Raw genomic sequence first — 22,846 nt, 5'->3', positions numbered from 1 at the left:
AGTCGTCCTCCGTGCCATCTTCCCACCCATGTATCACCTGGGTACCCTGTGGAGCTGCCTCTGACCGTGCGGCCAGGCTGGTGGAGGACACATTCCTGCCACAGTCGGGAGTCGGACGTCCAGCAGGGGTGGCCACCTCAACAACTGCACCCCAGCCGGAGGAGGATGTGCAGACAGCAGGAGCCAGGGCACGGGCACAGCGCAGCAGCAGCAACAAGATGGGATCCATGATGGCTCGGGGCCTTCGACATCGGAGGGGCAGGCATCGGCCGGAGGGCAAGAGGACCCAGGACGGGAAGTGTCTTCCGTGTGGCAGTGGTTAGGCCATGCTATAGATGCGGAGCGGCAGCGGGCGGAAGAGGCACGGCTCACGATGGTCAGGGCGGAGAACTCCATGCAAACGGCTCTGAGGCGGGCCGAGTGCCTCGAGGCAATTCGCAGGGACCTGGAGGTCCGGATGTCATCGTCCCTGCGAACCCTCGGGCCATGTAAGAGGACCGCCTAAGGGACATCGAGCAGGAGTTCGATGATGCCCTGGCCCAGGAAATCAGGAAGTGAGACGTCGGACTAGCCCGCTGCTATTGTATATAGTTAAATAAGTGTTAGGTTTCCTTTTGGTTTTCATTTCATTTGGGGCGCTTGGACAATGCCCCACCTTTTTGTATATAGTTGTTCATTAGGTAGGGTTTTTGTAGGTTTCCTTTCAATGGTTGGGCTCATGGACCCTGGATTTGTACTTTGTATATAGTTCAACACTGGATTTCACTTCATTTAAGTTTCTTTTTTACCATGGATCAATGGATGTGTCTTATTTTTACACTTTGGATTTGGTTGGACGGACAGACTCTTTGGACCCATTTGCATTTGGATTGATTTGGATTCTGCTTTCACACATTTGTTTTAAATATTTTGGACATGCAGTTTTTTCTTCATTATTTCCATTATTGTGTGATTTTGTTTTATTCATTTGGTTAATTATTGAATACACATTTATTATATACTTTACTGATGTGGTTTTATATCATTTGTTTTGTGCATGTCACAATGTTGATCTTTTCACAGTCATGTGTCACCATTGCGTGGGTCTGAGGGACATTGATTCATGGCCATGCTGATTATGTATTTTCTATCATGACTTTGGGAATTCAATGTGGGGTGTTTGGACTGGGGTGGGATTTGGGTGGCCATGAGGGGCATGGGTCTGGAGTGTGATGACCTGTCGGGGGGACATGTGTGGGGGCCTGCTGGCAGGTACCCCTGACTACTGTGGGGTGGGGGTGCAGGGGGACATGTGTGGGGGCCTGCTGGCAGGTGCCCCTGACTGCTGGGGGTGGGGGTGCAGGGGGACATGTGTGGGTCATGAGTGGGGGCCTGCTGGCAGGTGCCCCTGACTCCTGTGGGGTGGAGGTGCAGGGGGACATGTGTGGGGGCCTGCTGGCAGGTGCCCCTGACTGCTGGGGGTGGGGGTACAGGGGGACATGTGTGGGTCATGAGTGGGGGCCTGCTGGCAGGTGCCCCTGACTGCTGGAGGGTGGGGGTGCAGGGGGACATGTGTGGGACATGAGTGGGGGCCTGCTGGCAGGTGCCCCTGACTGCTGGGGGGTGGGGTGCAGGGGGACATGAGTGGGGGCCTGCTGGCAGGTGCCCCTGACTGCTGTGGGGTGGGGGTGCAGGGGGACATGTGTGGGGGCCTGCTGGCAGGTGCCCCTGACTGCTGGGGGGTTGGGGTGCAGGGGGACATGTGTGGGACATGAGTAGGGGCCTGCTGGCAGGTGCCCCGGACTGCTGGGGGGTGGGGGTGCAGGGGGACATGTGTGGGGGCCTGCTGGCAGGTGCCCCTGACTGCTGGGGGTGGAGGTGCAGGGGGACATGTGTGGGACATGAGTGGGGGCCTACTGGCAGGTGCCCCTGACTGCTGGGGGTGGGGGTGCAGGGGGACATGTGTGGGGGCCTGCTGGCAGGTGCCCCTGACTGCTGGGGGGTGGGGGTACAGGGGGACATGTGTGGGGTCCTGCTGGCAGGTGCCCCTGACTGCTGGGGGGTGGGGGTGCAGGGGGACATGTGTGGGACATGAGTGGGGGCCTGCTGTCAGGTGCCCCTGACTGCTGTGGGGTGGGGGTGCAGGGGGACATGTGTGGGGGCCTGCTGGCAGGTGCCCCTGACTGCTGGGGGGTGGGGGTGCAGGGGGACATGTGTGGGACATGAGTGGGGGCCTGCTGGCAGGTGCCCCTGACTGCTGGGGGGTGGGGGTACAGGGGGACATGTGTGGGACATGAGTGGGGGCCTGCTGGCAGGTGCCCCTGACTGCTGTGGGGTGGGGGTGCAGGGGGACATGTGTGGGGGCCTGCTGGCAGGTGCCCCTGACTGCTGGGGGGTGGGGGTGCAGGGGGACATGTGTGGGACATGAGTGGGGGCCTGATGGCAGGTGCCCCTGACTGCTGGGGGATGGGGGTGCAGGGGGACATGTGTGGGGGCCTGCTGGCAGGTGCCCCTGACTGCTGGGGGATGGGGGTGCAAGCTGACATGTGGCTTGGCTGGGGGGCATGCCCATGGTGGATGGGCTGCCTGCGGGACATGACCAGGGGTGGGGGTAATCCCCTGTGGTGTGGGCTGCCTGCAGGTGCCGTGGGGGGTGTAGAGGGAACACCTGGGAGGACCCACACTGCCAATTCACGTGTAGGACTCACCGCGCACCCCTGAAATTCATGTACCCCGCTGACAGCAAAATCGCGTGTGAAACTTCCCGCGAACCTCAGAAATACACGTACCCTGCTCCAATCGCGTGTGAAACTTCCCGCGAACCCCAGTTATACATGTACCCTGCTCCAATTGCGTGTGAAACTTCACGCGTACCCCAGAAATACACGTACCCTGCTCCAATCGCGTGTGAAACTTCCCGCGAACCCCAGTTATACACGTACCCTGCTGAAATCGCGTGTGAAACTTCCCGCAAACCCCAGTTATACACGTACCCTGCTGAAATCGCGTGTGAAACTTCCCGCGAAGCCCAGTTATACAGGTACCGCACTCGCACAGGCCCTTTCGTGTGTGAAACTTCCCGCGAACCCCTGTAATACACGTACCCTGCTGAAATTGCGTGTGAAACTTCCCGCGAACCCCAGTTATACACTTACCCAACTCGCACAGGCCCTTTCGCATGTGAAACTTCCCGCGAACCCCAGTTATACACGTACCCCACTCGCACAGGCCCTTTCGCGTGTGAAACTTCCTGCGAACCCCAGTTATACACGTACCCCACTCGCACAGGCCCTTTCACGTGTGAAACTTCCCGCAAACCCCAATTATACACGTACCCCACTCGCACAGGCCCTTTCGCGTGTGAAACTTCCCGCGAACCCCAATTATACACGTACCCCACTCGCACAGGCCCTTTCGCGTGTGAAACTTCCCGCGAACCCCCGTAATACACGTACCCTGCTGAAATCGCATGTGAAACTTCCCGCGAACCCCAGTTATACACGTACCCTGCTCGCACAGGCCCTTTTGCGTGTGAAACTTCCCACGAACCCCAGTTATACACGTACCCTGCTGAAATCGTGTGTGAAACTTCCCGCGAACCCCAGTTATACACGTACCCCACTCGCACAGGCCCTTTCGCGTGTGAAACTTCCTGCGAACCCCAGTTATACACGTACCCCACTCGCACAGACCCTTTCACGTGTGAATCTTCCTGCGAACCCCCGTAATACATGTACCCTGCTGAAATTGCGTGTGAAACTTCCCGCGAACCCCAGTTATACACGTACCCCACTCGCACAGGCCCTTTCGCATGTGAAACTTCCCGCGAACCCCAGTTATACATGTACCCCACTCGCACAGGCCCTTTCGCGTGTGAAACTTCCCGCGAACCCCAGTTATACACGTACCCCACTCGCACAGGCCCTTTCGCGTGTGAAACTTCCAGCGAACCCCCGTAATACACGTACCCTGCTGAATTCGCGTGTGAAACTTCCCGCGACCCCCAGTTATACACGTACCCCACTCGCACAGACCCTTTCACGTGTGAATCTTCCTGCGAACCCCCGTAATACATGTACCCTGCTGAAATTGCGTGTGAAACTTCCCGCGAACCCCAGTTATACACGTACCCCACTCGCACAGGCCCTTTCGCGTGTGAAACTTCCTGTGAACCCCAGTTATACACGTACCCCACTCGCACAGGCCCTTTCGCGTGTGAAACTTCCAGCGAACCCCCGTAATACACGTACCCTGCTGAATTTGCGTGTGAAACTTCCCGCAACCCCCAGTTATACATGTACTCCACTCAAACAGGCCCTTTCACGTGTGAAACTTCACGCGAACCCCAGTTATACACGTACCCTGCTCGCACAGGCCCTTTTGCGTGTGAAACTTCCCGCGAAACCCAGTTATACACGTACCCTGCTGAAATCGTGTGTGAAACTTCCCGCGAACCCCAGTTATACACGTACCCTGCTCGCACAGGCCCTTTTGCGTGTGAAACTTCCCGCGAAACCCAGTTATACACGTACCCTGCTGAAATCGTGTGTGAAACTTCCCGCGAACCCCAGTTATACACGTACCCCACTCGCACAGGCCCTTTCGCGTGTGAAACTTCCTGCGAACCCCAGTTATACACGTACCCCACTCGCACAGGCCCTTTCGCATGTGAAACTTCCTGCGAACCCCAGTTATACACGTACCCCACTCGCACAGGCCCTTTCGCGTGTGAATCTTCCTGCGAACCCCCGTAATACATGTACCCTGCTGAAAATGCGTGTGAAACTTCCCGCGAACCCCAGTTATACACGTACCCCACTCGCACAGGCCCTTTCGCGTGTGAAACTTCCCGCGAACCCCAGTTATACACGTACCCCACTCGCACAGGCCCTTTCGCGTGTGAAACTTCCAGCGAACCCCCGTAATACACGTACCCTGCTGAATTCGCGTGTGAAACTTCCCGCGACCCCCAGTTATACATGTACTCCACTCGCACAGGCCCTTTCGCGTGTGAAACTTCTCGCGAACCCTCGTAATACACGTACCCTGCTCCAATCGCGTGTGAAACTTCACGCAAACCCCAGTCATATACATACCCCACTCGCACAGGCCCTTTCACGTGTGAAACTTCACGCGAACCCTAGTTATAAACATACCCTACTCGCACAGGCCCTTTCGCTTGTGAAACTTCACGCGAACCCCCGAAATACACGTACCCTGCTGAAATCGCGTGTGAAACTTCCCGCGAACCCCAGTTATACACGTACCCTGCTCGCACAGGCCCTTTTGCGTGTGAAACTTCCCGCGAACCCCAGTTATACACGTACCCTGCTGAAATCGTGTGTGAAACTTCCCGCGAACCCCAGTTATACACGTACCCCACTCGCACAGGCCCTTTCGCGTGTGAAACTTCCTGCGAACCCCAGTTATACACGTACCCCACTCGCACAGGCCCTTTCGCGTGTGAATCTTCCTGCGAACCCCCGTAATACATGTACCCTGCTGAAATTGCGTGTGAAACTTCCCGCGAACCCCAGTTATACACGTACCCCACTCGCACAGGCCCTTTCGCGTGTGAAACTTCCCGCGAACCCCAGTTATACACGTACGCCACTCGCACAGGCCCTTTCGCGTGTGAAACTTCCTGCGAACCCCAGTTATACACGTACCCCACTCGCACAGGCCCTTTCGCGTGTGAATCTTCCTGCGAACCCCAGTTATACACGTACCCCACTCGCACAGGCCCTTTCGCGTGTGAATCTTCCTGCGAACCCCCGTAATACATGTACCCTGCTGAAAATGCGTGTGAAACTTCCCGCGAACCCCAGTTATACACGTACCCCACTCGCACTGGCCCTTTCGCGTGTGAAACTTCCCGCGAACCCCAGTTATACACGTACCCCACTCGCACAGGCCCTTTCGCGTGTGAAACTTCCAGCGAACCCCCGTAATACACGTACCCTGCTGAATTCGCGTGTGAAACTTCCCGCGACCCCCAGTTATACATGTACTCCACTCGCACAGGCCCTTTCGCGTGTGAAACTTCTCGCGAACCCTCGTAATACACGTACCCTGCTCCAATCGCGTGTGAAACTTCACGCAAACCCTAGTTATAAACATACCCTACTCGCACAGGCCCTTTCGCTTGTGAAACTTCACGCGAACCCCCGAAATACACGTACCCTGCTGAAATCGCGTGTGAAACTTCCCGCGAACCCCAGTTATACACGTACCCTGCTCGCACAGGCCCTTTTGCGTGTGAAACTTCCCGCGAACCCCAGTTATACACGTACCCTGCTGAAATCGTGTGTGAAACTTCCCGCGAACCCCAGTTATACACGTACCCCACTCGCACAGGCCCTTTCGCGTGTGAAACTTCCTGCGAACCCCAGTTATACACGTACCCCACTCGCACAGGCCCTTTCGCGTGTGAATCTTCCTGCGAACCCCCGTAATACATGTACCCTGCTGAAATTGCGTGTGAAACTTCCCGCGAACCCCAGTTATACACGTACCCCACTCGCACAGGCCCTTTCGCGTGTGAAACTTCCCGCGAACCCCAGTTATACACGTACGCCACTCGCACAGGCCCTTTCGCGTGTGAAACTTCCAGCGAACCCCCGTAATACACGTACCCTGCTGAATTTGCGTGTGAAACTTCCCGCGACCCCCAGTTATACATGTACTCCACTCGCACAGGCCCTTTCGCGTGTGAAACTTCTCGCGAACCCCCGTAATACACGTACCCTGCTCCAATCGCGTGTGAAACTTCACGCAAACCCCAGTTATACACGTACCCCCACTCGCACAGGCCCTTTCACATGTGAAACTTCACGCGAACCCCAGTTATAAACATACCCCACTCGCACAGGCCCTTTCGCGTGTGAAACTTCACGCGAACCCCCGAAATACACGTACCCTGCTGAAATCGCGTGTGAAACTTCACGCGAACCCCCGGAATACACGTACCCCACTCGCACAGGCCCTTTCGCATGTGAAACTTCACGCAAACCCCAATAATACACGTTCCCCGCTTGGCGTTTGCTCTTTGGCAGCCCTGTAAACTGGTCCAGGGTTAGCGCAGCCCTTTGCGCTGGATTGGGGATTTTGATGGCTTTTCCTCTCGCTAGGGGCTTTCTTGGGGGCGTAACTGGCGCTGCTGCAGGGTCGCTGTGCCACTCTTCGCCACGGCTGGTTTTGGAGGCGAAAATCCATGAATACACTGTGCGCGGAAATCGATTTTAGCGCACGCGGCTGGCGCAGACATTCGCACACGCACACTGTGCACCAGCCGCGTGTGCCACTTTTGTCCGAAATTCTATGAATTACCCTGAAAGTTTCATCATATAAAACATTAGATTCAAATCATTTCCTTCTACTAGCTTTTCCCACACAGTATGTATATTACAAGTATACATTGAATTGTCATATGTCATCAGAGATTGTCTCCGTATTTTAACTAGACTTTCACACACACATATGTGGTGTGCTGATTCTAAAACATTTATTCCGCAAAGGCGACAAAACCTAGTTTCTCGGGGAATACCCACTCTGGCGCCTAATATTTCTAAAATATCACAAGAATTCAATTTGAACAGCAAATATCAACGAATGGTAGAGCAATTAGGGTATGCCATCTGATATTTAGGTTTCGTCACTCTTAATGTCAAGTGTTCTACAAATACCCCACTGTTGGATTTGGTTGCCAGATTCACTATTCTTTGTTTTCGTCAATTTTGCATATTAGTTTTTTCAGTTTACGTTTTATCTGGGCAACAGAATATAACAGCCAACAGTGACTCTCATTGTTTATCAATTTGAGATAAGTTAATCTCCATCTATCTATTGTTTCGAAATCAGTTTTAGTATCAATCACCTCATATTGCTCGATCATTTGCACCATAAATGTATTATTAGCTAGCCGTGTTAGTTTCACATAGAGCATGGCTGTAGACAATTGCACTCTACTTCTTACACTGGATATCTCACATTCTAGCATTATATACTCATAGGGCAGTGTTTTTGGCATTCCCATCAATATCCTCAGCATTTTTGCCTCAAATTTGTCAAGGTCATTTCCGAATTTGTTTCCCCAGATTTCAGCTCCATAAGTCAAACATGAGACAATTTTAGCCTAGTACAATTTAACAACTGTTGCGACTGAATAAGTGCCCTGATTGCTTATGAATTTGCTTAGAGCCATGGTTGTGATCATACATTTTCTTTTAATTTCAAACCAATGTTTTTTCCACGTGATTTTAGCATCTATAATGACTCCTAGATATTTGTTTTCATTAACCACTTCAAGCAGTTGTTGGTTTAACGTCCACCCACCATTATATCTTTTCTTATGAGACGGGTGCATTTCAAACCTCATGAATTTGGTTTTTCCAATGTTCACAACAAGGTTATTAACCATAGCGAACCTTTCAAGCTCATCTAATTTTTCTTGTAAACCTTTAGGCGTGTAGTCAAGTAGTATGAGGTTGTCTGCATATCCCCGCCACCTTAACATAAGATTACCTAACTTAATGTCATTCATATGTGCATTACTAACATTTTTAAGGAAATCTGATAGATATAAATTAACAGGGTAGCAGCTAGGGTGCACCCCTGTTTTACGCCACGTGACGTCTGGATATTCTCCGATAATTGCCCCTCACCATCTAACCGTATTCTAACCAAAGTATCTTGGTAGAGCAGCTGAATCATGTATAGCACTCTAGTTTGGCCCACAGTTTGCTACGAGCAGTCGTATCAAAGGCTGCTGAGAAATCGATATAGGCTACATACACTGGCAGCCTTCGATTTTTCCAAGAATATTCAATTGCATTGACTAAAATGACTATATTATGGGTAGTAGCAGACCCGCATCTAAATCCAGATTGGTACTCCGGTAAGATCCTAAAGCTGGTTATCCACTGATTTAGTTCACCCAGTAAGACTTTGCCAAACATTTTTGCTGGGATATCCAGCATTGCTAGCATCCTATAGTTGGTTGGATCTTTACGGTCGCCTTTTTTTATAGATAGGGAGTATAATACTCTTCTTCCACGTAGCAGGAATCATCCCATATGCTCCTATCCATTGAAAAACAATATAAAGGACTTTAGCCCATTTTTCGGGAGACTGGTGTAATAGAGCATTGCAGGTGCTATCAGGGCCGGCAGCTCTGGACTTAGTTTTCTTATTATATTGGTTAGCGAGTCCACCGTATAGTTGCCCCTCCATTTAGTTCTTAATGGTTGGTATTTGATTTCGTCATTCCCTAAGGTGCCAATTGTACTGGTGACATGGGTGATCCAACTATTTTCTAACACACAATTAATTGGGATCGTCTTTTATTTTTTCTCATTAATAATATCCCACATCATTTGACTATTCTTGTTATTTGATGCATGGGCCAGCAAACACCATGTTTCTTCCTTTTGCTTCCTTAAGTGGTATTTCAGCCATCTTCGATACTCAGTTTTATAACTGCATATCTTATTTATAGCTTGCTCATCATTCTCTTTGATACAGTTTCGGATATCCTTCCAGAGGGTTTTTATTTTAAATTGTATCATTTTGGCAAATTTCTTTTGATGTTCTATGTTCCATCTTTCATTTGTTGATTTATATCTTCATTTAATGCCAATGGCTTCTCTTATCTGCTCTGTTAGTTGTTCGAACATACTTAATGTACTATTTGTATCATGCATTTCACTTGTGTCAAATGTCTCAATAAACTGTCCCCAACAGGGGTTGGGCAATAACACTGCCTTTCTCTATAGTTTTTGGATTCCATTTTATTCTATTCCCTGCTGAGTTTACTCCAATATCTAAATTTCTTTTATATTTGTCATTCTGAGATGTCTTACTAGCCAGCAGTAGATATAATGGGAGATGATCATTTTCATCTCTGCGTCCTACAGCCATGTCGTTTACCCATGAGCATGCTCTTTTGTTCACAATCATATAGTCTATGGTACTCATGCTAGTTCCAGATATCCGTGTCACATTCATCTCCCAGTCACCCGGGGTATTTCCATTCAAAACTGTCAACTCAAATTTATTTAACAGCTTTATCCATTCTTTGGCACTTTTATTGTCAACGTTTTGGGATATAGGTTCGGATAAATTTTCCTCTGAGACTACCTCGGACCTGAAGTTTATTCTTACATTAAAATCGCCTACGATGATCAGCGGCAGGGTATTACCAGTTTCAGCAGGAATTTTAGTTAGCGTAGCAATATTTTCTTTGCTGCATTTGGCATCGGAAGGATTATATTTATTTACAAGAACAAATGTACTAGCATGGTTAAATGAAGCATTGGATAGGGGGACCCTGCCGGAACTCTGAGGGAGGCAATCATCCCCATGCTTCTTAAGCCTAATAAACCATGCACAGACTGTTATCCATGCTTAATCAAGATAGCAAGATTCTTACGGCAGTGCTGGTGAATAGACTGAGACCGGTTATCAATAAACGTATACATCCCGATCAGACCGGTATGTTCCGCGCAGAAGCATATCTGACAATCTTAGAAGGCTCCATCCTGTTATAGAACAAATGAAAAAGGACCCCCAGGAGGTGGCAATAATTTTATTAGATGCAGTGAAAGCCTTCGACTTCGTCAAATACCCTTGGTTGATGGCGGCCTTGAAGGAATATCGGGTCGGCCCACGTACTTGGGGTGGGTCCAACTGCTGTACAGTACACCACTGGCTCGAGTTAGGACGGGAGCGATCATCTCAGATCAATGGCAACTCAGTAGTGGGACCAGACAGGGATGCCTGTGTCCCCGATGCTGTTTATTTTAGCACTGGAACCCCTTGCGATATATATAAGGCAACAATATGGAGAGGTAGGGATCAGCACGAGGGGAGGGCAACACCTGACATCAATGTATGCTGATGATATGCTGTTGTATTCGAGATATCCCGAGGAGAACCTACAATACATTCTGGAAGTAATGGGGCAATATGCGATGCTGTCTGGCATAACAGTGAACCCCAAGAAATCATGTATTTTTCCCCATGGTAGATATAGAGGGATACCACAAGAGGAACATCCGGGTTTACAAATACAATGGGAGACTGGGACCTTTAGACAGCTGGGGATTGACGAATATCACACTGTCAAGGCTGAATACAAACAAAACACAGAAAAGGCAGTGGCTAATATTGAAAACAGTATGAGGTTCTGGGCCAAGTTCCCTTTGACCATGATGGGGAGAATGGCATTGTTAAAGATGGTGGTGCTGCCTAGGTTGTTGCACTTCTTTGGGACTATACCATATATGATACCCAAGCAATTCTTTGTTAAACTCCAAGGTATATGCAGAGGGTTCATATGGCACAACACTAGAAATAGAATAGCACTATGGAAACTGCAAAACACGTATGACCAAGGGGGCATTAAATTGCCCAACTTTGAGATTTACTATCTGAGCAGCCAACTACAATATGTGGCTTGGTGGTTATCGGAAGACTGTACATAAGAGTCCAGATTGTTGAGGGCTGAATGTGTCCGTTTTTTCCTAAAAGAGTGTTCCCCACAAATGCCGCTAGTGGCACTGAATGGAGAGGACCAGCAATTGAGGAAGATAGTCCAGAGGCATTGTGAACCGATTGGTATAGCAACGCTGGGGGATGTGTGGCAAGATGGGAAGGCAGTGGAGTTTGACACACTGGTGGAAGACACTGGTCTACACCGGGGACAGTATATCACTTATACTAGGTTGGTGCGGAAGATAAAAGACACTTAGTCACCAATAGTGCTGGAGGGTCAGCCCGAACATTTTATGATGTATCAAATGGAGGCCATGAGGTCTCCCGAATTTACGAATTTCTGATGTCAAAAGTGGGTAAGGAGGTGCTCCAGTTGAAGCAGGACTGGGAAGAGGAAGGCATGGATTTCATGAGTGATGGGTTGTGGCTAAGGGTTCAGGGATACCTCAAAAAAGTGTCTAGGAACGTGAGGTTGCAAAAAATCCAGTTATATGTTACTCATAGACCTTATATGAACCCTCAGAAGATAGCACGGTTTAAGAATGCAGGAACACAAACATGTCCTAAATGTGGGGAGGTCAACGCGGGACAGATACATATGTTCTGGGCGTGCCCAGAAATAAAGAGATTCTGGAGGAGGTGACCCACCTTTTGACTGAGAAAGGGATTAAGCTGGAGGTGGAATCTTTGTGGGCGTGCATGGTGGGGGGGATTTTCTAGGCCACATAAGTTGAAACATGTGAGTAAACTCAAAGACTTGGCTTATATACTTGTCAAGCGCAGAAGTGCCATAGGCTGGAAAGCAAGCAATAGACCAAAAGTAGAGGTTTGGTGGCACGACCTTCAGAAATGGGTGGATGCAGAAATGGTGGTGCGGAGTGAAGCGGTTAATAGAGGGGGAGATGAAGAAGTGGAGACATTGATAGCCTGGATGCACTTAGTAGCTACACTGTCTGGGTCTACCCAGAAGAATATGATTCCTTAGGAAGAGCGGAGGGGAGAGTACCCCCAGATAGACGGGCGGAAGGTGGTGAGGTGGAGTAGGCTCGGGAGAAGGTGGGGGTTAACGGGGAGGCAGTGGACATATCATGATACTGTACTTAATACTGGAAAGCTATGATAGTTGTTCACTGTCTGGTTTCTTTTGGTTGTTTGTTAAAATCAATAAAAATTGTTTAAAAAAAAATAATAAAAGCAACAAATCACACCCACACCACACAAACCACCTCATTCTCCACTTGCTCACAATCCACACTATTTCCCATATGCCCTTCCCCTACTTGTTATCACTTGCAAGGGCATACACTCCTCCATCACAGGGTTCCAACAACGGCCTGCACTCTCTCTGGAGCCACGCACTGCTTTAAAGAGCAGACAGGAATTCTGTAAAAATGGCTCCTGCTTACCTCTGGGATTGACGCCTCAGGGACTGATCGCGGCAGGTGGCCACGGCCCCTTGGAGGAAGCAGCCTGGAAGCGTCCATCAGTGCGGGGGTCACTGGGATCAGACCGGGGTCACCAAAATTAAGGCACGCCCCTGCATGCTCATACCAGAAAAAATACAGCCCGCTCCGTAAAAAGGCCCAAGACACGCTTGCAAGGATAACAAGTATTTATTCCTACAAAATAGAAATGTATCAGCAAAGAACTCTGCTGCCGCCAAACGTTCTGAGCCCCGTAGACATGTGCTGAACATTATAAACACAAACTACGTCACTGATGGTGTAATATGGATTGGAGGAGCCCTATACATGTAGGGTCTGCTACATATGGGATGCCAGGCCATTGGTCTCTTCATCTGTCCATCTCTTTCCATGTGGGCGCTGCTGGGCTCGTCATTCGCGGCGAAGCTGACCTGACAGTTAGATACTCTGACAATGTAATTCTATCGTAACAATGTACCTGGCAGATACAGGGATAGGCTCGGGGGGAGAGCAGAGGTCACACTCACTCACATGCTTCACTCGCTCCCAGACAGATCAGCAACTCCCAAAGTTCTCCACCTTAGCTTTAGGCTATAATTCTGATGCTACTGTGCACCTCGCTGCACAAATCACGTGACCCATTTCTGAAGGCACAGTAGCCTTGCCTTCTGATCTTAGTGATCGATCGAGGGGTGCAAAGGTTTTATGGTTGGTGGTCTGGGTGGTGCTGTGGCATGCGGGTGTCATGGGATGAAAGCATGGCAAATCTGTATTTCTCATGTGGGGATCGTTGGGGCAACAGGGCCTTGCTATCTGTTTTGGGGGATGGTACTGCCAAGAGGCTCTCTGCTGCCTTCTCATGACCTGGCAGGGTTCATTCTTTCCAGGGTGCGAGGGCCTGCAACCTTCTGAACAATAGAGTATGTTGTGGATCTCTGAAACCTGTCCAGGGTGGGGCTGGTGTTCACGCTCATGCAAGGGGTCTAATACTAACACACAAAATGCTGTTTGCTGCGTTTGGGCCTAACTTCTAAGATGGCTGCAGCTTGCTAAGATGGTGTTCACACCCGCTTCTACCATAAAGCTTGCAATGCAGGCACTAGGGTGATCGTGCACCCTCTTCTATGTGCTCCCTCCACCTGGATATGCTCTCTTAGTGTTTGTTTCTCATTCGATATCGCCTGGGGTGGTGGGAAGACCTTCCGCTTTCCAACACAACACACAAGGATAAAGCCTACAACCCAACACAAGGGAAAGCTCAGGAAATCCCTGGCTGAACGAGCACGAGCTAGCGCATCAGGCCAAAAGAGCAGAGTCAGGGAGATTCTCCCAAGACTGAGGGAAAACCTTGAACCACATCAACCAGCAAGAACCTACCCTGGCAAAGCAACTAAGCTCCCTTATCTTAAATAACGCACAGCAACACCAAAAGCGGGTGAAACAACTAGAAGAATCATACCCTTGCAACAAAGAAGTTCAACAAACCAAGGTAACCGAATAGCCCACTCCCGAAATAAAGTCCACCTCGGGACAGCTACATAGGAAGAGTATGACGGCATACACAGCCGCCCAAATGACCAAACAAGGCAAAGCGAGCAAGAATGCAGATATTGCAACACTAAATCCCGCCAATCAAGACCGCACCAGGAATAATGTACACATGGTAATAGCCCAGGTCCATGAAACGCCAAACCAAACACAGAATCTAGAAGCTCTAGGCACAAAGCTTGACATGCAAAATCTTCTTGCAGACTTGAATGAGATCCTGGGGAATCTTGCGAAGCTGACAAAGTCTTGTCGCTGGATTCTCTGTTTCTGGCAGTTGAAAGAAGAATAAGTGAGGAGAAGGACATTTCCTGCAAATTCTCATATTACCTATCAGAACTGACACAGTGGGTAGAGGCACTTGAAACATGGAGCGAAACTCTGCTAACAGAACAGGAAGATCAAGAGAACAGAGCCTGGAAAAATAAAATCTGTATAAGGGGGATGCCAACATGAAGAGCAAATTGAGAACTAGAAGGATATGCCACTGCACTTTTAAAATAAATTCTACCCACTGCAGAACAGGAACAGCTCATGTTAGACCGCACAGATTGCCTGCACACCTGTCCTACCAATGAGTGAATGGCCTGATCCCAGACACCCTTATAAGGGTTCACTTCCACAAGACTAAGAGAAAATCTTAAGTGAGGCCAGACACGGAGGGGACAAATCCTACAAGGGAGTAAAATGACAGCTGTTTCAGGACCACCCATCTGGCACTCTGGTCCATCGCCGGACGTTGCACGGAGTAACTGGCAAGCTCAAATCCAAGGACATAAAATAAAAATGGGACTTCCCATGTTTGCTGCAATTTACACACCCAGAAAAGAAATGGTCAATCAGCACCCCGCAAGAGTTGGAGATCCTGATAGACTCGGACTCAACTTCACTGATGATGCACAATGATACAGAAGTACAACATTTTAAAATAAAGAAAGCGACATCAGGATCGAACTGGGCTTGAAAATCCCAGCCACTCCGAATGAACCGCGATCCAACTGCTACAATCGGGCAGGGCTGAAGCGACAGAGGAGAGTCACCTTTCCTCTGATGAATCTGGAAACTTCATCCCATCTTCCCTAGGGATGCCACCCCCCATTGCAGCTAGGGAGGTGAGCTGGCTAAGCAGAACCCTCGCTAGGGGATTGGGAAAGAGGGACCTGAATGGAATGACTCCCCTTAAGGGAACAAGTCCTCCGATTTTCACTGGGAACTCCCTATACCAAAGAAACAATCTGCCTACATGGGAAAAAGAGACTAACAGTACATCTGGATGTTAGACTCAAAACAACCCTGACATTACCTCTATCTGTTTGTCTCAAGGAAATTCTGAAATCTCCATAGGCTCTACAGCTGACAGTGAACAATACGCCCCATTTGAGGTAGCAAAGCACAAATAAAGGGCCAACAACCCTTGAATTGAGGAAGAGAAACCATATGCAAATGCAAGCCTCTGATATGTGGATACCAGTGAGGGGAGGATCTATGCTGAACAGCGTAGCCGGCTGTGGCGGAAACGGAGGCGGACAGCAACAGGAAACACTGCCAGCTCGGCCGCACAAACCAAAGCTCACCTGGAGGCGCAACCACGCCGAGGACGTGGTGGATCTGGTCCCTGCAAACTGACACAGAAAACAAACTGAGGGAGTAGTGAATCCTCCGATCTGAATGTGAGAGCACAAACACGGGAGAATGCAGAGACGAGTGCAACCTGAGAACCGCTCATGTCCAATCTGTAGGAGCAGCAGCCGTGTAGAACGCAAGTGCTGCCAAAGAGATGCACCCTCCATGGAGCGAACCCAGCAATATTGAAGGTACGCGGGATGCCCAGGTCGGAGGGAGGTGAGAGAGTGGTGAAGGAAGGAAGGAAGGAAGGATTGCGCTAACCCCATACCAGCGTCAAAGAGGCTGAGAGAAAACATGTGAGAAGGAGGATTAGGGGAGCTATAGAAACCAGCGTAGTATAGCAAGGAAATATTTCCATCTATGTGTAATTTTCCCTCCAGTTGTGAACCCCCAACTTTTTGCTGTTGTCTGACCATCCTAGCCTGAATTTTCGCAGTGGAGCATAGCCTTCTGCTGGACTCCGCTGGGTTTTCGCTCACGTCGTTAGGGGGAAACCAACATGCCCTTTAAGACTGTGAGTACTGAGAGACTTTGTTTCTCTTAGTCTTTCACTCTTGCAAGTTCTTGGCAACATTTTTACCAGTGTACAAAGTACCTTTCAGTATAGAGCGCTGGGGTCTTCCTTTCGTTTCTAAAGGCCCTAGACACCCTCAAACGATTTTTTGGTAGAAGTACAGATTTGCCTTGGATAGAGCTGGTGGCAGCTGTTATTTCTCTCATATTTTAAACCCTTTCTTTCGGTCCATATCGCGTTTACCGCGTTTGGCCCTGGATAGTGGATTGGCCCCAAAATGTCCATTCCACAAGGTCCTTTGTTCTGTTATTTGGCCATCTTGTCCCTCACTTTGCCTTCTCCAGGTTGAGCCGACCCGGTCAGTCCTTATTTGGTCATGCATGCCTTGTGTGTGTGCCTCCCTCCAGGATGTGGGCTGGGCTGTCTTGTTCCAATACACATCCTGGGTGCCAGAGAGTCTGGTGTGCAGGGAATGACTGGGACCACCGTGATCCGCGATTGGTCCACCTCTGGCATGGCTGTATGTGAGCAGGTCTCTCATTAGGTCCTCTTCATTTTGGTGCAAAGGAGATTCTGGATAAGAGAAGGGCCCAAACAACCATACCAGGGCAATCTATTGAGTTTTCACTGAAACTAGAATAGAAGCCAAGCATCCTGAAAATAAGACGCCGAGTCGAGGAACGGCTGGTTACCCACTGGAAGGTTTGGCATCCCGAGCCCGCTGTTGTTCCGCAGGACCCCCTGCTTCTTATCGAACTAGAAGGTCTGCAAAGGCTCTTCGCCCCATTTGAACAGTGGGAACAACTATTGATGGCACTGCCACCTTAACCTGCAAGTGAGCCGTTTCGGAAGGGTTTCTGGGCCAACCAGTGAATTGACCAGCTTGCGCAGGACCTTTGCTCGGGAACCGCCGCCATCTCAAGTTAACTCTTGAGACTTTGGAGATCCTAAGTACTGGGTCCAAGCCACTCTCCCGCCGAGCTGGAATTAGAAGAGTACACCTGAACCCGAGTACACACAATCACTGTGTCGCCCAGCCGTGGTGACACACTTCGTGGGTGCGCTGCGACTGTGCCCCCCACTGCCCTGAGATAAGCTGCAGTGAAATCGAGTTGATCCCATCACAGGGAGAGGAGAAATTGCCACTGTCCTGCCACAGGATCATCCCTGGAACTCAGCTGCTGAAAGTCACAGAGCTGCACTTTTGCAGCATTTGAACCCGCAACCGAAGTGGACTCGACTGGAGAAGTTCGGTCAGAGTGCGCCTTCGGTCGGTGAGTACTTGCAACCCTTACCGGTGGCCCCTGGTACATCCATCCATTTTTACGCACAAGTGTCCCGAGGGCCACTCACCTTTATTGAGGTAGCCTTTGCTACCGAGCTATTCCCAATTCTTGGAGTCTGTTCTGCCATCTTGGGGAGACCCTCCTCAAATAGTGGGAACCTATTCTTCACTGCCTCATCTGCCTTCCTGGGCTGCTACAGCCCCTGCAAGAGACCCCGGTTTTGCCCAAATGCACAATTGCGTGCATCTGCATCCGAATAGTACATTTGAGCATAAGGCTCCAAGGGACTGGACTGCCTTTCAGTTGGGGTTATTAAAGTGAAGGACTGCCTAAAGTATATTCGCACTGTTTGCTCCTTTCCCTTACACGTTGTGGACCCTTATTGTGTGCCATTCCTTTAGGCCATTGGTTCTGTATATATGTTCTATAGTAGTGTGGTTTTGGTTTAAGTATCACTGTTGATCTTTGCTTGTGTTTGATTTAAAAGGCCTTTAATAAATGTATTTACATTTTTGCTATACACCTGACAGAGTAATTTGTAGTGTCCTTCACTGTGTGTGCTCATTGTGGGCTTGCGATCACCCTCACCCCTCCTGAGACCTAGTCTTGACTGCCACCAATGCTACCTTGATTGGTCTGGCTTGTCCAGAGGATTACCCTGTTCCAAGAAACTAGGCTGGCCTTCTGCACCTCTGCCCACCAGGTCAGAGTTCAGAAATCCATCTTAACAAGTATCAACCTCCATAAAGGTCACAGGAACCCACAAGAGCAAAGAGCCATGGGGAAAGAGGGGTTACCAATAACCCAGAGTGTTATATGAGCCATTGGGACACAGACAATCCAGGGAACCAAAAGGGGCTTAATAAACAAAGCAAAGCTCTAACATGAGGGGAGCAGGGAGGAGCTCAACATCTGAACCAAGAGTTGAAAGAAACAAATAGAAAAGGAGGTCACCAATACCCCAGAAAGATAGGGGAAAGAGCAAGCCAGGGAAAAAGAAAGGACTGCCCTAAAACCCCACCAGAGTCACAGGTTCGACATGAATGAAAACACAAGATAAGGGAAAGGTTTGTGAAGACCAGAGAAACCCCAACAGTAGAAAGCTCAAGAAGAGTCAAAGAGGCCACAGAGAACTAAAAGTACTAGATGGAAAGAGAGGTCACCCCTATACCAGAGAGAAAACGGGAGACATTTGGGACAGAGAAACCGGAATCACCAGGGCCCATAAGATCAGCAAACATCAGAGGCGGCTGCTTGCTCTAGGCAGCAGTGCAGCTCAACGTCTGTAGCATGGTGGTGGGCCCTTTCCTCTAGCTCATCCTGTTTGTGAGCTTGACGGAGCTTGACGGAGGTGAGGCAGCCGCGGCAGGAACCGAGACGGTGTCAGCGGTCATTGTGCTTCTATATTACCCACATGGTGTTGGTGGGCCGAGGTAAGTCAATCAAGTGTGAGGCTTGAAGAGGGCCGAGGGGTCCTGCCTTCACTCCTTTGATTTGGATGTCCTCGCTAGTCCTGCCTTCCGGTAATTCCTAGAATCCTGGCGGCAATTTGTTGTTTTGTTTCAGGTGCTCTTCTTGTTTGAGAGTCTGCCCCGCGTGTCTGCTTTTTGGGTACAGTATGCCTGGGGGAAGAAAAGGAAAAAATGAGAATAAGAAAAAAAACTGCATACAGAATAAGTAAGAATTGTCCCCACCACAACCGACGTTGGTTACTTTAACTAGTACCCCCAAATCCTCTTCTCCAGTTGCTAGTATGGTGTTGTTGAACTCAGTGGGCTCAGCTGGGGTTACACCCTCAACCCCCCTGGATTCTGGGAGGGGTATCTATCCGAGGTCCTTGGATTAAGTACACGCGGAAGGCAAAGGCTGCACCTAGAAAGGGTGCGCTGGTCCCAGGAGGTATGTAATATGGCTGTTCTAAAAACAGCTGAGATGGCTAAAGTTGAACACTCCAAGTTAAATGCTGGGGAGACCTTTGTGCCCCCCTTGGCTATTGCAATCCCCTCCCATACAGAGGGGGCTGAAATTATCCTTGATCCACAAGTACCTTCTGCTGTGACAGATCCCTCTGTCTTGGACGATAATGTCCAAAAGAAGATTACTCCTGGCAAATGGGGGTTGGTAAAGGACAACATTAGAGAACTGAACTTGTGTAAGAACTTTAAAGACTGCTGTACTAGGATGGACTCTCTTGACAATTGTGTTGGGAATTACCACATAATTAAAATGGATAAAACATGCCAAAGAGATTAAACTTTTTCTATCATGAATAAACACTCTGGTCAATTGAATACTGGGGGTCGGGTAGCCGCACCACTGGGGAGAATGAATCAGGCCTCACACTCTGAGCAGCTGCCATTTGATGTTTTGTAGCTGGGTACTCGCTCTCACATAAGGGAGGGACCGGTTGGTGTTACAATGGAAACTGGCATAACACCAGGAGACCCAAAATCTGGGGTGGATATGCAGAAACCCAAGGAGGGGCCCTTACGGCTCCAATGTGGAAGTAGGTGCAAAACTGAGTTTCTAATTCTTCAATTGAGGGGGATGCAAGGAATCCCAAGAAAAGCCCGTGAGGCAGATCCACCCGTGAAAGGTAGTTTTTCCTCATCCATTAAAAAAATCATGTAAAAAAATCATCTATGCCGGTACTTAAGGACAAGGCCATACGACACTGTTATGCATGATAGTAATTTCATCAAAACTGATAGAGAAACCATGGGGGAAAGAACCAAGAGAGGCATTGAGGAATAAGGTCTTGGCCTGGCTTTGGCAAAGAACAGGGCTGGGAGTGATCAGATGTTCAGATGGGAAAATCCTACAAAGGCTGAAGATCAACGAGTGATGCACTAGAGAAAACAGGGTTTGCGTATTGGTGGGATGTGGGGCTACTAATCTCCCTGTTTTTCTTAGCAAATGCAATTATTTGCCCAAAGGCTCATTGAACTTGAACTGATTGCGAACTAGCCTGACAATTCAATGCTATGTTTGCAATGTTCATACCAATGATAATTGTTACTGTGCTTTTAGCCTCTCTCAATTGTTGGCCTGTTATTTATGTTTTATGTTGTAAGTAATATTTTGTTACAGCGCTCTGATGCCTGTGGGCTATAGCGTTGTATAAATATATAAACAAAAATAAAGAAATAAGCAAAGTGAGAGCAGACTGAAGGTGAACCCGGGGACACCCAACACTTGTAATAGGAAAGCGTTAGAGAGGGATCAGGGACATTTCCCTACACCTACAGAAATTTGGACAGTTTGTTTTTGCAGGAATTTAAGACTTTTTATTGTAGAGGAAAATTGAAGAACTTTGACAGACTGCCAAGAACTGTTAAATATGGAAAATGGTTAATTATGGATGATAAGTGAATCCGGGTCCAGGAAAAACTCCTGGGACACTAGATTGTGGTGAATATCCCTGTCTGTAGGACAATCTAGCTAATTTTCTTTTAATTTTCTCTAAGTGGCAGGGACAGTTTAGTGGATAGGTTTGGACCGAGGACAATTTTTCTTTTGACGATTGATGAGCACTTTAGTTCCGATAGGAAGGGAATTCCCCTTTAGCAGTAGCGTTAGTGAGGTATTTTCTTTTCAGTTAAATAAAGTTACGTGGAAACCATGTCCTCTGGCCATAGTCTTCATTCTGGCTTGCCACCCTCCTAAACACACCTCGGCCCGGAACATGAAGTTGCTGAATGCGCACTCAAGGGACAGACTAGCCCATCACAAAACCACAGACTCCGTTAAGCTGACTCCTGCACTCGTTGCGAGCCTCACTGGAAAAACACCCCTAAGAACTCTACATTCGGCATCTTGCTGCGTTGCTCACAAAGAGGGCATTAGCACTAGGTTGTGATGATAAAACTGGGGAATACTCAGGAAATTGGGTTGTACCTAGTTATAGAGCTATTACATTATCTCAGGAGACACAGGCAAAACATGGCTCCAGGCCGGCATCTCCTTCAGTACTTCGCCTTTAGTGACATCAAAAAAAGAAGGGTGTTAATTCTAGTGGCCAAATGCGTCCCATTCAGTAAGCAGAAGATTAAAAAAGATCCACAGAGCCCCTTTATAATGCTAAGAGGCCACCAGATAATGCGGATATCCCTGCATGGCCCCACTGACAGCCAAGAGGTATTCCTTAAACGAGATCTGCCCCTGAAAACATTTGTAGCTGGGTTCGTGGTCATCAGAGGCAACCTCAACACTGCACTGGATCCCCGTAATGATCAGAAACCCCCCCCTCATCCCTACTCGCCAAGACAACAAAAACGCCCAGGCACTCCTTAGTGGTCGGTATAGGGCGAATGAAACACTCAGGCGAGGTCTACACCTTCTACTCTTATGTCCACCACAGACGCTCACACATAGATCGCATGCTCATCTTGCCCACCCTAGTGCCTTATGTCCCACAGTCTGAGATAGGCACACAAACCTTCTCTGATCATTCACTGGTCATGTTACACATTTCAATCAAAGGGCTCAAACCCTCCACAAAACCCACGTGGAGGTTAAAAGCCATCCTATGGGATAGAGTCCACAGAAGCGAAATCGCTTCACTAATTGATAACTACTTTGTGACAAGCATCTCCCCAGAGGTCAGCTGGATCTTGACACGCGTTGACGGGTCCTTCTTGGACTAAACAGTGACGGGACTGGGTCCAAACTTTAAAGCATGGATATCAGCGACATTTGCAGTCCCACACAGGAAAATCCTGGTGAATGGAAACCTCACAGAACACATCAGACTCACTAGAGGCATAAAACAGGCATGCCCTCTGTCCCAGTTGCTCTTCATGCTCTTGGCGGAGACATTGTCAAGGCACATCCAGGCCAACCAGTCCATTCAGAAAGTGAGGTGGGGGGATAAAGAACATAAGATGGCATTATTTGCAGAGGACATGCTCTTTCTACAAAACGCAGCTAAATCATTGGCCCCACTGAAACCCTTCGAGGAGGTGGCAGGCTTTCAGATT

Source organism: Ambystoma mexicanum, chromosome 1q, assembly GCF_040938575.1.
Source record: "Ambystoma mexicanum isolate Mex_15411 chromosome 1q, UKY_AmexF1_1, whole genome shotgun sequence".
In the NCBI taxonomy this organism is placed as follows: Eukaryota; Metazoa; Chordata; class Amphibia; order Caudata; family Ambystomatidae; genus Ambystoma; species Ambystoma mexicanum.
The sequence above is the reverse complement of the archived record's forward strand: the minus strand, read 5'-3'. Positions refer to the sequence as shown.